The following is a 16,833-nucleotide window of genomic DNA, read 5'->3' as shown; positions in this document are numbered from 1 at the left end:
AGACACACAAAGACATAGACATACAAACAAATACACAGACACACACACAGACATATAGGCACACAAAATAAAATTGTAAAAAAAAAAAAAAAAGTGTGGAAATGGTTGCCCTACCAAAAAAATTCTACAGGTTCATCCCAACCAAAATGCCAGCTCAGTTTTTCAAAGATAGAAAAAACAAAACAAAACAAAACACAAAATCCTTACAGAATAGTTCCTGAAAAGTCAAAGCAATCCTGAACAAAAAGAACAATGGTGGAGATGTCATAATATTTCATATCAAATTATACTACAGAGCCACAATAATGAAACAGTACACACACACACACACACTCACACACATACACACACGCACGCACGCACCAATGGAAGAGAAGAGAGGGCCCAGATACAATACCATGTGACTATGACCATCTGACTTTTACAAAGAGGTTAAAACTTTACAGTGAAGAAAAGACTGCCTCCCTGGCAATGGTACTGAGAAACTGGATATTTATAACTAGACAAATGAAAACTGGTTCTTATCACTTATCCTGTACAGAAAATTGATTCCAAATGGACCAAAGACATCAGCATTAGACCCTAAACTCCAGGTCTTCTAGAGAACAAAGGAGGGAGTGAACCTCAAGATGTATAGGTAGATTAAAGAGTGTCTGTATTGCCCAGAAAGTTATTAAAGGCCTAAAGCATCAGGCCGCAGACAGAGTGTTAGTGTCTAGAATACACAAAGAACAAAACCAGACAAACAAAAACCCCCAAACTAAAAATAATCCTCTCTAAATACCATAAAAACAAACTGATTGGACGTCATCTATGGAACTAAAAAGAGATCCAAAAGAAGAAACAGAAATGGCTAATAAATACTTTTTCTAATGTCCAATATCTTTAGCGATCAAGGAAATTCAAACTATTACCACTCTGAAGATTCCATATTATCCAAGTTAGAATTGTTATTATCAAGAAAACATGTCATGATAAATGTTCTTAAGGATGTACACACGTGGGGACACTTACGCCCTGTCGGTAGGAAGATAAGCTGGTGATCAGTGCAGAGGATCCTTGGAAGGCTAAAAGCAGAGCTGTGACACTTCCTAGCATGTACCCAGAGGCCTGTACTCCGCCTTACATCACACATACCTGTACATGCATGCTATTTTGGCTTTCCTCACAACATCAAACCAGAGTAGGTTTCCAATCAGTGAATGAAAGGATAATAAAAATGAGCACATATACACGACTGAATTTAACTCAGCTGTAGAGAGAAGTAAAATTACGAAATTTACAGGCGATGGACAGAATTGGAAAGCACGCTGAGCGAGGTTGCCAGGGCTTTGGAAGACAAGTGCCATTTTTTGTAGTAGCGTGTTTAAAACTCTGATTGCTGGTAAAAGGAAAATAGAAAAGGTCAAGCCAGGGGAAGTCTTCAGGGAGGAGGGATAGCAGAACTCGTTGACTATGAAAGTGAAGTGTGTGTGTGGGGATACCGGGGATGGAAAAGTCTAAACGGAGGCTGGAAGGATAAGAACGAAGAAGGGCAAGGACGGAGAGGTAGCCAAAGTTAAGGCGTATGAAAAAGCCACACAGAAACCACCATTCTCTCAGTTTATTGCAGAGTAAATCTCACTCAAAGAGTGGGAAGAGAGGTGCCCTCCACGTTAATACTCTCTCTGGAAGCCATGGCTGTTAAACAGAAGTCCCAGCGCTAGGCATGGAATACCTCTCTACACGCTGTTGGTCAGGGAGGCTTCAAAGACACTTCAGAATAATAAAGGCTACGGCCCTTGATCTTGATTGTTCACGAGAGCTTGAAGGTAACCTCCTATAGCCGAAGACACCACACTTTTGTCACAGAACATAGAGACATAAAGCTGGAACTGACATGTAACACAAACAGAAGAATGAGTAAAAATAGAATGGCCTGAGTTCATTCCCGAGGACCCATATGTAGAAGGGGAGAACCAACTCACCGAAATCCTTTTATGACTTCCATATGTGTGCGATATATGCTCTCATGCAACATATAAATGAATGAAATAAAAATTAAAAGGAAACCCCCAGATGCAGGCTCTATTTTATTTGAAATGTGCATTTTCGATGTCCTCTGCAGCTGAGAAGCACTTTTGTAAGCTGAGTAGCCTCTGATGTCATCCATCTTTATGACATTTATGACGCTCTGTGATGAGAGTAGGACATCACATAGTAAACGGAATTCTGTAAGGACAATGTTTCTTTTCTGTTGTTTGGGGGCTTAGTCACACCTCTTGCAAAACCACAGAGATCATTTTCCCATCCTGTGGTAGCAATGAATCTTCCTGGCATGTCTCTACCTAATTTTGTTTGCATAATTTTATACAAACAAGTTCCTTCCCACAACTGGATGGCACAAGATACCACATCAGCAGAGCCAGAACTCAGTTTCTTATCTCTTTTACATGTCCATACAGTGAAGATTAGGCTTGTAGCTTGTTAACATGGAAATTTTATAATTTATTTTCTTGAATGGTTAGTTAAAGCAGGTGTGCTAAAGAAGCCGTGGCAGGAAGGGAGGCTTCCATAGAAGGTTACCTGTGAAAATGACTGACCAGGACGACACTAATTTTCTATTCCAAGAGGAAAATGTTTGCAATTAGTACAAGGCAAACAGGAGCTTTCGAAAGCTCCTAGATGTTCTGAGAGTTAATGAATGAACATGTGTGTACCAGGAGGGTCCTTTCTCAGACTGATGAAACCTGAGGCCGCAGACTGTGACTGGATCTCATTATGTAGTTCTGTCTGACTCGGGATTCACCAGGGAGACCAACTTTGCTTTGAACTCATAGAGATCCCCTGCTCCTGTGTATTGGTATTCAAGCTGTGCTGCACACGTTGAGTTTTATAAAGCACAATTTTTAATTAATTTTGGCTTGAAGTTAGAACAGAATTTTCAACAAATTCTTGAATGGCCATTCTGCCTTCTCAAACAGAAAATATAGATGCTGTGTTCTCCCATATCAAATTTACTTCCTTATGCAAAATAGTCCTACTCATGTCATTAATATGAAAATAGCTAATCTTTAATAAGTGGTAAATTTATATGTATATGAAATACTTGTTTTAAAATAAAATTATTCATAGTTGGTTATCAGTGAATGTTTGAATGGTACACCTATTTCATGTAACTTCATACCACACTCATGAAAAATTTTCTCTTGTGGAAAGGGGTCACTAGTGGAAAAAGTTTAAGAAGCCCTCTTGTAAGGTTGATGATATTTTAGTGAAACAATCACAACACAGAGAGATTGGGAAAGTGTACCTTTTGGATCCTCTGAATGGTGGTTGGCCAAGTGGTCCTTTTGGTGTGTGAGAACGGGCCATCAGGAGCTGATAACAACCCTCAAACACATCATCACATTATAATCATTTCTCATACATGGGATAGATTCTAAAAAGCCAGAGCCTGTGGTGGCCTTGTCGTTGTCTTTATACAAGGCCTTCTGGAAGCTTGGGGTCCCAGCAGCAGCCATTTCAAGATCCCTGGAGCTGAGCAGAGGTGCTGTTTTCAGCTCTCCAGTGTTGGAACCAAAGCCCAGGAGCAGTTTCTTTGGTGAACCAGTTTTGCAGGGATGCTCTGTAAAGCTCCTGAGGCTCAGCCCCTGGCCAGTTCCCGCAGATGAACAGGTCATGCAGTCAATGCCTCATTCCTGTCCTGAGGTCCCTTCGGATCGTGATGAGCCTGATTTCTCCTGTTGGCTATCGAACTTGGGTTGACAGATGGTGACTTGATAAATGCCCAGTGACTTATTCCAATTTGGGAGCCATCTAAATTACACAGTATTGACTTAAGGGTAACACTACTTAAATACATTTATTTTTGTTCACTACAGAAACACAATTCTTGCAAATTAATCCACGAGGTTCAAGGGTGATGTCAGCCTGAAGACAATTTCATTCCTGTTTTTCTTGTGATGTTCGCACTTAACAGCTTTTATTTGCAATGCATTTTGCAATCCACCTCCAAGGATACTGAGGATCCACCAACAATCTGACAGGCTACTTGCACTTTAGAAGCTTTGCTAATAGTCATTTACATTATGGAATGAAACTTTGCTATTGCTATAGGAACAAAAGGGTTAAAAGGCTTGACAGTCCTTTATCATTGTCTTAAAAACTGTAGGGATATTCAAACATAAGGAGAAGATCTTTTGGCAGAAGAAATAGGTAATGACTTGTGTTTATTTTTGCTGATAAATGTGTTTTTTTTTTTCAATGTTCAATGTGTCCTTTTTATCTTGTTCTATACAAACCTGGTAAAGAACAGATGGATTTGTCTCTTATTTTTTCCCTTTGACTTTGAATAAACTTCACTTTTAAGTATATTTTAGATTAATAAAAATTATGAAGATAATATGGAGAGCTCCCATATTTGCCTTCAATTTTTCTTATTAGCATTCATATATGTATAGAATATGCTTTATTATTAATGAGCCAACATAAATACATTTTATTTATAGTCCAGGCCTTATTCAATTTTCTTTCATGTTCTTTTTCTGTTCCAGTACCCACTCAGTGGCTCATGTTCTATTCAGCCATTCTTTTCTTGGCCTTCTATTGGAGAAGACAGTTTCTCAGACTTTCATTGTTTTTCATGTCTTGACAGTTTTGAGGGGGTTGTGCTCGGGTATCTTGTGTATTATTCTTTAATGTATTGCTTGTTGTCATGCCTCCAAAGAGTTGAACTGTGGGCTCTGTGAGGAAGACCACAGGGATGCTTCATCATCTCCATCACATCACAGCATAAAGAAGAGGCTGTGTGTGACATCCTTTGATGCTGGTCACTTGGCTAAGGAAGACTTGAGAGCCTTCTCTATTGGAAAGATACTTTTGTTATCCGCTTTCTGTACTGAGCTGGTCACCACATAGACACAGTCCATATCAAGGACTGGGAAGTTATGCTCCATCTGTTTGAGAGTGGAGTATTTATCAATTATCTGAGATTGTCCTGCAAGGAGGTTTTTCAGTCATTCCTTCATTTGTTGGCTTCAGTAGAGATTCAAGTAGATCCATAACACACCCTTGGTTTGGGTTGCATGACTGTTATTCTCAACTGTCAATGTGATGAAATCTAGATTCACCTGGGAAATGAATGTCAGAGTATGCCTCTGGAGGAATATCCAGATTAGGTTAATTGGGGTGGGAAGCCCCACCCTCTGTGAGTGTCTCCACTTGAAGGTGGTGGCTGGGATCCTGACTATATAAAAAATAAAACAGAGGGGGTGGAAATGGGCTGAGCACAAACATTCCTCCCTCTGGGCTTGTTGGCTGGGGATGTGATGTGACCAGCTACTTCACACGCCTGCTGCTGTCACTTCCCTACCATGATGGATGGGCTAAAATAAACCCTTTCTGAAACTGCTTTTATCAGGGTATTTTATCAAAGCAACAGAATAATAACTAAGGCAGACTGTAACAACTGCACTTGTAGTTTGTCCTTTGTGTTGTGTCAGCTTTGACTGTTGAGAGGGTTTTGGTTGATTCCTGTGTCCCTTGTAGTTTGTCTTTGCACTTTCTTACTCTCTGATACTGAAAGATCTTATTATAGTCTCATCTCTTCCATTTCCTGCCCTGCTTTGTAGCAGAACTTCTAGCTTCTGCTAGCCACTTATTTAACTGTTTAACACAAGCCTATGCGTATGGTGGCCGTGTCAGAGGTCTTAACGCGTACTCATGGAGAAATAGTTTTCTTTCCTTCTTCTTTTTTTTAAAATATTAGTGCTCTGCTGCATATACACCTGCATGCCAGAAGAGGGCATTGTATATATTTACAGATGGTTGTGAGTTACCATATGGTTGCTGAGAATTGAACTCAGAACTTCTGGAAGAGCAGCCACTGCTCTTAACCGCTGAGACATCTCTCCAGCGAAATAGTTTTCTTAAGTAAAGGATTGTGCTCATCAGCTTTCTGTTACTAACAGATACCTAAGATAAATCAACTTAAAAAGAGAGAAGGTTCAGAAAAACGACACAAATCAATACAGGGTGCTGAACTTTGGCAGTGCAATATAGCCAATTACATGAAGAAATGTTTATCTTTCCAATAAATGGTCCTGAAATAATTGGACATACATATAGAAGAAAATGAACTTAAATACATTGACAAAAATTTACTCAAAATGTATCACAAGTCTAAATATAAAACACGGCACACTAGAACTTCTAGAAGATGGCATAGAAGATAGACTGTAGCTTGGTATATCTAAGTTAGCTTGTTTAAGAATGTGATAAAATATAGAATCTTCAGACAGTACAAAAGTCCAAAGAAATAAAATTCTGAGCATTTAGATTAAAGATATGGATAATCTAAGAGGCTGTATTCCGTAAAAAAGCCATGATTCCGTAAAAAGAAAATGGAGCAGATGGAGATGTGTGGTGGTCAGGGTCCTCCAAACAATGCAGCGTTTCTTTGGCTAGTTGATGAAGTGAAGGGTTTTAATCAAATGTATTTGGCAGACTTCCTATGATTGGCTGGAGAGTTAACTTGTGAAAATAAATACTGCGTCCAAGAGAAACTTGGAGGGTTTCTAATAGCCTGCCATGTGTGCTGCTCAGGTTAAGGATCTGATACTACAAAGTTAGGAAATGTGGTAAAGCCCAGAGGGTTCCTCTAGCTCTGTGGCACTGCCCCTCTCCTGGGCACCAGGGGCAAATCTCTACCCTGGAGAGCTTTAAGAGTGTGAGTCTCTACTGCCAAGCCAGCCAGAAGACCAGACCCCTCGCTTTAGAGTTTTAATTCCGAACTAGAAGTCACATTGTGGAAATAACAGTATACATGCATGGCATTTTATGATAGTAGCAACAAGTGGCCAATGCCCATTGGATGAAAGAATATTTAAAATAATGATAAAGTTCTTTGGAGATAGAAATAATAATAATAATGATGATATTATCAGAGGTGCTGGTCACAATCCAGAGAAAGGTAAGACAAAAAGCCAGAGACTCAGTTATACATCCCCTGGTCAGCTGCCCCACACAGGAGAGTGTGTGGGGATCAAGCTCAGCCTATTTTCAAGGAACATAAATGTATATTCTCCCTGCTGGGCCTCTGTTTTCAGACATACAGGTTCTGAATCTCCACTGCTCTGGGTTGGCTACCTTTCTTAGTGAAGACCCCTTAGGTAATACCTTCTGCTCTGCCCTTGTCAATATGTGTCTCTTCAGAAATCCATCAAAATTTATTTTTTTCTTTGCTGTTGTTGATTTGTAAATGTTTATTCCTTCCTTATCATTTCACTGAATCCTTGGGAGGCAAGGGATTTAAATCTATTCTAAGGGGCTGGAGAGATGGCTCGGTAGTTAAGAGCACTCACTGTTCTTCTTCGAAGGTCCTCAGTTCAATTCTAAGCAACCACATGGAAGTTGACAGCTGTCTGACGTGATCTTCTGGCGTGCAGATATACATGCAAAGTACCTATACACATAAAATAAATATACAAATCTTAATTCCACGCTGTCTTCTTCATGCTCTGTAAATCTCTACGTGTTGTAAAAATTATTTTTGTAATTCAGATACAAGAACAGCATTGAAAAAAAATCATGTGCAATCATTTTGTATTCTTTTACTTACATTAAATTAAAAATGATCATCTGTCCTCTTTTAGATTATAATGAGGCATATCCAGTGGAATGTTTAGCACCTGTCACTTTCTTTTAGGTAATCTCATTCAGCACTTTCATTCATTTCTTTGATGCATTCTGTTGTCTGAAATGGAAAACAGCTGGCCACCCACAGGAGCAAAGAGGACAAGCATGAAAGCCTTGCTGTATAATTTTATCAGTGATACACTTGAAATTGGGTGCATAGGCCAAGGGTATTGGCGTATGCTATGCAGAGAATATGAAAGACAACCAGGCTTACATGACAACCCCATTCATAGCAGGCACGTTCAGCTTGCCACAATGCAGAAATATTTCAGTAATTTTTTATTATCGTCTACTCTGTGTCCATAGGACAGATCCTGCCCCAGTGTTAGGTGTGTGTGTATGTGTGTGTGTGTGTGTGTGTGTGTGTGTGTGTGTGTGTGTACACAGGGCTCTCAGCAATGGAGAGATGAGACTAATAGTAGTTTAGTACAGGCCTCATAGCCTGAGGGACAAGGATATAGGGTACATGGGTTTGCCCATTGGAATGTGAACAACCACAAACTGTGGTAGGCAGGGTTCAGGAGGAAAATAGGGCGGGTTTCCTATTTTCTTGTTTCTTCAAAATAGGATGGGTTTCCTATTTTCTGTTTCTTGTTTCTTGTTCAGGAAGGGATGAGAGAAGCTCCTTGGGATCATTCTGAATGCAGGTACCTGTTGTATTAGGGTGCAGTGTTCTTTTTCCTCCTGGCCCTAGCTCCTGGAACAATGACTTATGAGACTCAAAATATTTTTACAAATATCTAGACCTGGGCTCTTCTCTGACTAGCTCATAACTTAAAATAACCTGTTATACTAATCTACATTTTGCCCCATGACTGGTTACCTCTGCTCAGGTACCATGCATCCACCTTCCTCACGTCTTGCTGGCTGAATCCTTTCTACCTGCCCGATATGCCACCTCCTATTTCCTGCCTAAGATGTAGGCCATCTGGTTTTTTATTGACAGGTGAAGTTTCCATAAGACACACAATATTCTCTCAAGAGATGCAGGCAGGGAACTTAACCCTACACGTTGGATATTAGCTAAGGAAGGCTGCTTGGCTAGGGGAAACATCCACAGCTAAAGAGTGGACCATTTGAGGTTTTGCAGGTTAGCTGTAACTGTTCTTGTCTACACTCACGTGGGAAGAGAATTTTAACTGGGAAAATGTCTAGATCAGGTTGGCATGCATGCATGTCTGTAAGTCATTGTCTTGATTTTTGATTGACTGACAAAAGGACCAAAGCCAATGTAGGTGGCACTTTTTCACAGGGAGGGTTCCTGACCTGTATTGTGGAAGCTAGCTGAGAGCTAAGCAGGGAGGCAGGTAGCATTGGTGCATCCTTTCTCTCTGCCCTTGACTATGGATGGGCACAACCAACTGTCTCAAGTTTCTGCCTCTGTGACTGCTCTAATCTGAAATTAAAAGTCAATTAAGTCTCCTTTTCTTCCATGTTATTTTTGGTCAGGGTGTTTTATCACACCAATAGATATGAAACTAGAACAGAGGCCATCTTGGTTTCAACTATAGTCAGGAAAATGTATAGATGCTGGATCTTAGTTTGAGTGCTCAAATTGTCGGCACGTAGAAAGACAGAAGCACAGGTTGTCCTTGGCAGCAGCCTGAGACATTTTCTTCATCTTCTGGGACATTGCCGGGTAAAACTGTGTCCTTGGTTTTGCTGGAGTGAAGAATTTCAGGATGAGCCAGTATAAAAGAGAGGTGGAGTTTACTACAAGACATTTTTTGTAACATCGATTTTAGGCATGCAAATCAAGAAAGAGAGAAATAAAAACACACGTGAGAGGTCTGGTGTGCGCTCGTGGAATGTGAGGCCTGCTTAAGCACCTCCTCAGAGGCTTTTGGAATTGAACTGTTTTCAAGAAATCATTTCTTCCCACCTCCTTCTTTTTTTCTTCTTTTCTTTTTCATAAGTGAGTTTATAGTACCTTGAATGGGATTATAACCTTATAAGAGAAAACCAGGGCTGATAAAGTAAAAGCAGGATTGCACAAGGTGTTCAGGACTTAATCTTTTATATGAAAAACAGTGATTATAGTGGAACTCCTAGAAGATCACAGCATGACAGCTGGGCAGGGAGACAAGTCTTAAAGAAATATGAATTGTGGGGGAAGTGAGAGAGAGAGGGAAAGAGAGAGAGAGAGACCTCAACTAGACCCTGGGAAAGGGCTCATCTCTGTTCCTCAATAATTCCTCCTGATTTTTATACTTCTCAAAAGAAAAAAAAAAATCACAGCATGTTGGGTTTGTGTGTGTGTGTGTGTGTGTGTGTGTGTGTGTGTGTTTGTGTGCAGAATATTGCAGCTGATGTTGATTTCCTTACTTTTTCCTTTACCTAACTGGACCTACCAGATTTTCTTTTTCTTTTTTTTTTAAGGATGGATATTATATACACTTTTGAGACATCTTCACTTATGAGGAGTTTGACCTTCTTAAGAGGTACAGTTTGCTGAGGAGGTTTCTAGATTGTTGTAGCACAGTCAGCATTGCCCACATAAAAATGCCATCAAGGTGAGTGGAGTAACAGGCTGGACACTTCACTCTGGCCTCACAGTGAAAATCAGAGCCGTTGAACACATATTCTTTGGAAAAGAAAATTTTGGTTCTCCTGAAAGAGATCACTGTTGATACAAGTCCCAAAGGCGTCTTTGGTTACTGATTGATGTCTTAGTTATGCGCTAATAAATTTTAGGGAAGGCCTATTATAAATCACACAAGTAATTGGGGGGTCTGAGCTTTGTGAGGAAGGAAGGCTTGTTAGGTAAATGGAAAAGAATTTAGACAGTAATATTTGGCTTACGTTTCAATCAGCGATTTTAATGATTAATGGAAACATTGGTGAATGAAAGTCTGTCTGAGCTTTGGAAAAGTAAATTTGTCCCAAGGTTTAAAGACTATCATTCGGGGAAAGTAAATCAGCACAGGAGGAAAGCTGCCTCAGAGAAAGGAAACTTGGACTGAGTCAAAAGAACTTCAGCCTTGTTTTGGGATCTGACGTTGGGTAAGTTTCTGAATCCTTCACTGTCCCAGCTTTTCCCTGTACCTATAAAGTGTGGCATTAGAGTGGCAGTCTCTTCGGACTACTCTAGCTCCAAAATCATGTCATTTAAGAAATGTCTGGACTTAACACCATGGCAGAGGCTGTGTTTTCAAGGCTCGGGGCATCTGCATCCTGTTGAGATGAGCATCAGTTTCCTTTGTCCCTCACACTTCCTGTTCATGCGGGATCTTTCTTGCAATCATTATTTCGCTTGGGATTTAAATAAAACCCTCATTGAAGTGCCCAAATACAAAAAGACTAAGAACTATTTTAATGTAGTTACCTTGTTAGTTTTCACAGAACACCACAAATGTGTCATAAAATAACTCCTCAGCTAAGAGCAGTCAGCTGCTGGCAGGAGCCTCACGTCTAGAGACCCCACACATTCTCATAAAGCAGAGAAGAAAAAGCAATGGTATTTGTTTTTCAACTACATTTATTTGTGTTGTGTGTGTGTGTTGTGTGTGTGTGTGTGAACATGCCTGTGAGCGCATGCACAGGCTGGTAGGCCAGAGGACAACTTGTGAGAACGGGTTTCCTCTTCCTCTGGGGGTTTAACACAGAACCACAGTAATAGGTGTTGTCTCTTAGATAACTTAGTTTACCCATGGACCCTAAAGTTGCTTAGAACTGAGCTAGTAACTGTAGACTTTCTTTGTCTCTGTCACAAAATCTCTAAGGATTTGTTTGCCTTAACTTGGAATGGTAACAGCAACACTGACAGCTAATGTTAGGTTAACTGAACACTTGCTTTTGTAAAGGTTTCATATATCACCTCATCTCCACATGTTTTTGAGGCAGACAGCATCTTTATTTTACACATAGGAAGAAATGAACAGAGTTTCAATACCTTGTGCAAATTCCACACAAATCTCAGGTGGTAAGGCTGGGATTTGAACCAAATACTTCATCTGTGGTAATATTAATTGCATTGTTGGAAAACATTAAGGATTATAATAGTGCAGAAACTGTAGTCAAAGGGCGAGCTGGTATCACCCATTTAACACACAGACTGGAGGGGTGAAGAAGAAGGGCCCAGCACACAGGGAAGGACTGGGCAGAGACAGAGGCTTATTTCATTCTGGGCTTAAGAAGGGCATTCCATGTTCTCCTTTCTTTTCTTTTTAGCTCTGCCAAAGGCAGATATCACAATATGGGCAAAGAAAATGAAATGGCCTTGTGTGGAAGAGGAGACTTGGTGTCGACCTGGTTGTGGGATGATCACGGTGCGTGTTCTGGCTCCTCTCCGCAGCTCTCTTCTGTTGTTGGTCATATATGGCGGACTCAGCCCCTCTCTGAGAAGACCCGAGGAAGCCAGATGCTCTCTTTCCCGAGTGACTATGAACATGTGACCCAGGTCCAGCTGTAAGGCAAATGTCAGAGAACCCTGGGCATGGTTTCCTGAAAGAGGTGACAGGTATGGAGGGTCCACTCTCCCTGCTCGGTCTTGGATTGCCCTGTGGTGTCTGGTTCTGCTGTGAGCCGTGCTGAGATCACAGGGGGCGGAACGAGAAGCAGTTCAGACAATGTGCAGAGAGCAGCAGAGGACTGAAGCCCAGGGACTAAGATCACGCACGGGGTGCAAGAATTTTCAGGTTTAACCCATGTTGTTAGGACCATTCATCCATTTTGTGCTGTATTATGCAGATGGGAAGCAAGAGGCATGGACTGTTTAGTAATTGATTGAATACAGACTTCCATTGAATAATGGAAGTCTTTTAGCATCAGTATTTGGGAAGACCCTTCTTTTTCTCATTAATTAAATTGGCACTTCTGCAAAAATAAATAAATAAATAAAATCAATGGGTCACATATGTACAGACTTGACTTTGCATTTATTCATCATCCTGTGTAGGTCTATATATTTATCCTTGTGTCCAAATACAGTGCTATATCACATTAGAGATTATTATAGAGCCCAAGCAAAAATTAAAATCACACAGTATGCATTTTCCAAATCTATTATTTTCAGCTCATTTCAATGGCTTTAGATCAGTTTTATGTCTGTATATATTTAGACGGGACTCCCAATTTTTCTAGTAAAAGCTTCCTGGGATTTTGCCTGCAGTTAACTTGAATCTATAAATCAATGTGGGGTTAATTGGTATCTTAATGACAGTGTCTTTTGCTCTTTGCATATGGGCCTATCTTTTCAAATTTTTATGGTGTATTAAAATGTAAAGCAATCAACTGGCACCGGGGAGATTTTCTACATGCTGGCGCTGACTGTGGCTAGGCTGAGGAGAGAAGGCAGATACCCCATAGATCTGTGAGATTTCTCTTTTGTGAGGTGCCCTTCCTTCTGCTGCTGGTCTCACCAGTCTTCCCCCCACCCCCCATACAGGATTTCTCTGTGTAGCCTTGGCTGTCCTGGACTCACCTTGTAGACCAGACTGGCTTCGAGCCCACAGAGATCCACCTGCCTCTGCCTCCTGAGTTCTGGGATTATAGTGTGCATCACCATGCCTGGCTCTCACCTGCCTTTCAGCTCCATCAAGATCTCCATCTGGGTCATTATCTCTCTTTGGCAATGTTGAAGATTCTATTCAAATGTAGTGATTATTACTCATATGTAATTTGAGAAATGTTGAGGCTAACTTAATCACATGAGTGTCCTGGGTCACAGGGCTATAAATGGCAGAGTTGGGACTTGTGTTAAAGTTAGTCTGGCCTCAGAGCCTACATCCTTGAAGCAGAATAACTAAGAAATGTTTGTGTTAAAAGAAGTCCACATTAGTTCTGTGCATGAGTGGAATTTTTCTTACTAATTACCGGTCTTCCCATCATTAATTTTGTGACTAAATTAGTTATTTCAAGTAGCTAACACATTATAATTCAAAAATCATGTTTCATCAATGGGTTATGTCAATAAAAAGTTAAGTAATTGTTCACGTGGCAATTATTTCAATGATTCAGAGATAATACTGTGTGATGATATCAGCCTTCTGATAGCTTTTTCACATCCCAGCCTGGCTGTGTCCATCTGAGTTAATCTCGAGTTTGACATCCCCAGGCAATATCACACCCACAATAAATCATGTCTTAGCTAAATGATTTTGTATGAGAAAAGGCAATAAGACAATTTTATTGCTTGCAATCTCTTGTTTTATGAAAAAAAAAAAACTGGGCAGTTCATAAAATTATTTGAAGCTTCTCTATGAAAGTCATTTAGTTACTGTCTTTTCTGCCAATTCAACCAGTTTTCCTTCAATAAGAGTAAAATAACCCTGAAGGACTGAGCGAGATGAGTACTCACTCATTCCTTACACTAACAGGGTGACAGTTACGGGGATGCAGATTAACCAGGGCTGACTCGGAAGTTCATTACGTGTAGAACCGACTTCACAGCGGTGTGCATTTGGCAGCACCCAGTCCTCTGTCAGCACGAAAGCACGTGTTTCCAAGGGTTAGTGAGAGGCCATGCTAGTGTGTTCTGAGGGCTCAAGTCAAAAATGCACACACAGAAATAAATGCAATTTAAGTTAGTTGAAATTTTAGCTGTTGAGACAATGCTATAATTCTGTGGATTCAAGGGCAATTTAAATTATTTAAAATCAGCCACGACCTAGTCAGTAGTCATGAACGAGAGCTGATCTGTGAGCGTGGATCTCAAGGTGAATTTAACAAGTGAATGGAAATCTGGAACGAAACTGTTGCTTTCCAGGTGGTTTTCAGAACCTTTCCTCGACAACACAGACGTGTAGGGCTGCACCGCCTCGGAGGTGGCGGACCGGCAGTGCGGAGCTGACAAATGGGAGGGTAACGTACAACCGCCAGCTTCGTTCAGACAATTTACGCTCTGAGGGTTAAGAGCGGCCACCTGAGGAGCGTTCTCAGGGGTTCAGGCTGTGGACGGTCACCAGGGCAGCCACGTGGGGCAAAAACACGCTTTCCACAGAGGATCTAAAGGCTCAGCGGACAACAATCAGGGGTAAGGCCCGCCGTGATCCGAGGAGGCCAAGGTCTCAAGGCTCTGGCTTTCTTTGCTCGTGTTTTCTCAGAGGCGCTCGGAGTTCTCCTCACAGGACTCCGTTCTTGGGCCACGTTCTGACTTCGGGCCTACGCGGTGGCTCAGTGGATGAAGATGCTTGCTGCCAAGCCAGACGAACTGAGCTCAGTCCCTAGAGTCCACACGGTAGGAAAAGTTCCTGAAAGTGGTACAGCAGGCATGAGCACACCCGTATACACACTTACACCCTTTCTCTGTGTGTGTGTGTGCAAGCTCACACACACCCTCTCTGTGCACACACACACACACACACACACACACACACACTTCCTGGAACAGGATACAGCAAGAAAGCAAGTAACCCTTGAGGTTGATATAATCTTAGGGCTATCAGGGCCTCTGTAATTTGTAAATTAATATTTAGTCCCGCATTACTGGTCACTGACAGTGTCAGAGACAATAACTGGTCTCCACGCAGGAGTGTGGACACTTTCTTGTGAAGTACAACTGAGGAAAACTTCTCTGAGGAGATGAGGTGGGGAGACTAAACAGAAAGAAGTGAGGAATGCCAGGGTGAGGACTTCCAAAGAGAGGGGCAGCATGTGGGCAGAGCTTGGAAGAGGGGCCCGGGTGATGTCTGAAGTGAGCCCAGAATCATGACAGCCAGCGAGCGGTGAGAACCCCACCAACCAGACTCCGAAATTAGCTCCCAAGTGGCAAACCTCCTGAGCAGAGCTGCGAGTGCCAGAGATGAGTGGACCTACTGTGTGCCTGTGCTCTAGCTGCAAAAGTCCCCCTGTGTGACAGGCTGAAGCTAGAGCAGGCCCACTGTGTGCTAGAGCAGGGCAAGCATTGTGTGTTGATGCTCTGCCCTATAAACCTAGACTCTGTCCTCTGTGTGAATAACATTCTGTGACAGGATTTTTTTTTTTTTTAAATAACTTTGCCACTTCGCTCCGGCAGGGCTGTGTAGTTAACAGCAACGGAACACCTTTATTTACATAGTCCACATAGTTTTTGGAGCTTTAAACACCTGGTCATCATTTTCTGTACCCGGTCACTTGTCCTGTATGCTTCATTGTCTTGTCAGAGCTGCTCTTCACTTAAAAAGGTAATTATTGTTGACACCGGCTGCAAAACCCAGACATCTGCCTGGCTTCTCAGAGTCTGCCTGTCAAAGGCAGCTGCTGTTTAGAAACAGTCTTGCTGGAAAATTAAATACAATGTAGACATAAGTATTTGAAGAATTGAAACAGTTCCAAATTTATGGCCACTCTCAGCACGAAAGCCCTCTGTCCAAGTTGCAATAACGCTTGGCTGTGTGACAGCCATCCTGAGCCCTTCAAGTTCTGTGTTTGCTTGTAGCTGCAGTCTGGTCTGATCGTTCAGGCTCTAACCGACCTTGTTATCCCTATTCCAGCATTTTGAGTTATCGTTTCTTCATATGGCATAGGACAGGCTTCTGCTTAATTTTCCATACTCACTTTGTGTTGACTCTGCCAGGCCACACTGTCCAATACAAGGCACCTCCTCTTATATTTTTTTTATTTGATTTCCTGGTACTTAGATCAATATCAAATTTCAGAATATTTGCATGCATTTACATGTTTGCTGCACATGTCTTTTTCTTTAGATATAAGATCCATGAAGATAAGAATTTGCCTGTGTTTTTTTTTTTTTTACTTCATGTTTAAAGAATCTTGCTGGACACCAGAATCAAACCATAAATGCGGTAAAGGCTTCTTCTCATTGTTATTCTTTCAAGCATCAAACCTTCTGATGGTAACTTATCTTTGCATGGCCTGAGAGCTGCCATGATAGCTGAGAGCTCCAAGTTTCCCATGACGGCCTCATGCGATCTTTGATGCTGGCTGCCCACTCTGATTTCCCCTTAGTTCACGAAGTGCTGCATCTCAGGGGCTACGTGTAGTTCTGGCTAGCATGCCCTTGGCTGTGTGTCTTCCTTTGAGTCTTTTTGCTGATGCATGCTTCAGGGGTCTGTGCCCTTGGGTAGCTGGATCCACTGGATGGCCCTGAAGTTTCTGTCATTGCCCAACGGCATTTACCTTTCCTGGCCACCATGTGTGTCTGAATGTGGGTGCCACAGTCAGCAATAGGATTTCCTAACAGTGAATTTCCAAGCCTGTTCTTTGGTCTGTTTTTGC

The 16,833-nt window shown here is 41.5% G+C and overlaps 1 pseudogene; it reads left to right on the top strand.

Moving 5' to 3' along the window:
- LOC129671543 (ATPase GET3-like) overlaps positions 1–14,529 on the top strand; it is a 138,789-nt pseudogene extending 124,260 nt beyond the window's left edge.
- Positions 14,530–16,833: the final 2,304 nt, after the last annotated feature.

The sequence above is a fragment of the Psammomys obesus genome, unplaced genomic scaffold, assembly GCF_907164565.1.
Source record: "Psammomys obesus unplaced genomic scaffold, mPsaObe1.curated_primary_1811, whole genome shotgun sequence".
NCBI classification, from domain to species: Eukaryota; Metazoa; Chordata; class Mammalia; order Rodentia; family Muridae; genus Psammomys; species Psammomys obesus.
This window is presented reverse-complemented; position numbering and strand designations above follow the sequence as displayed.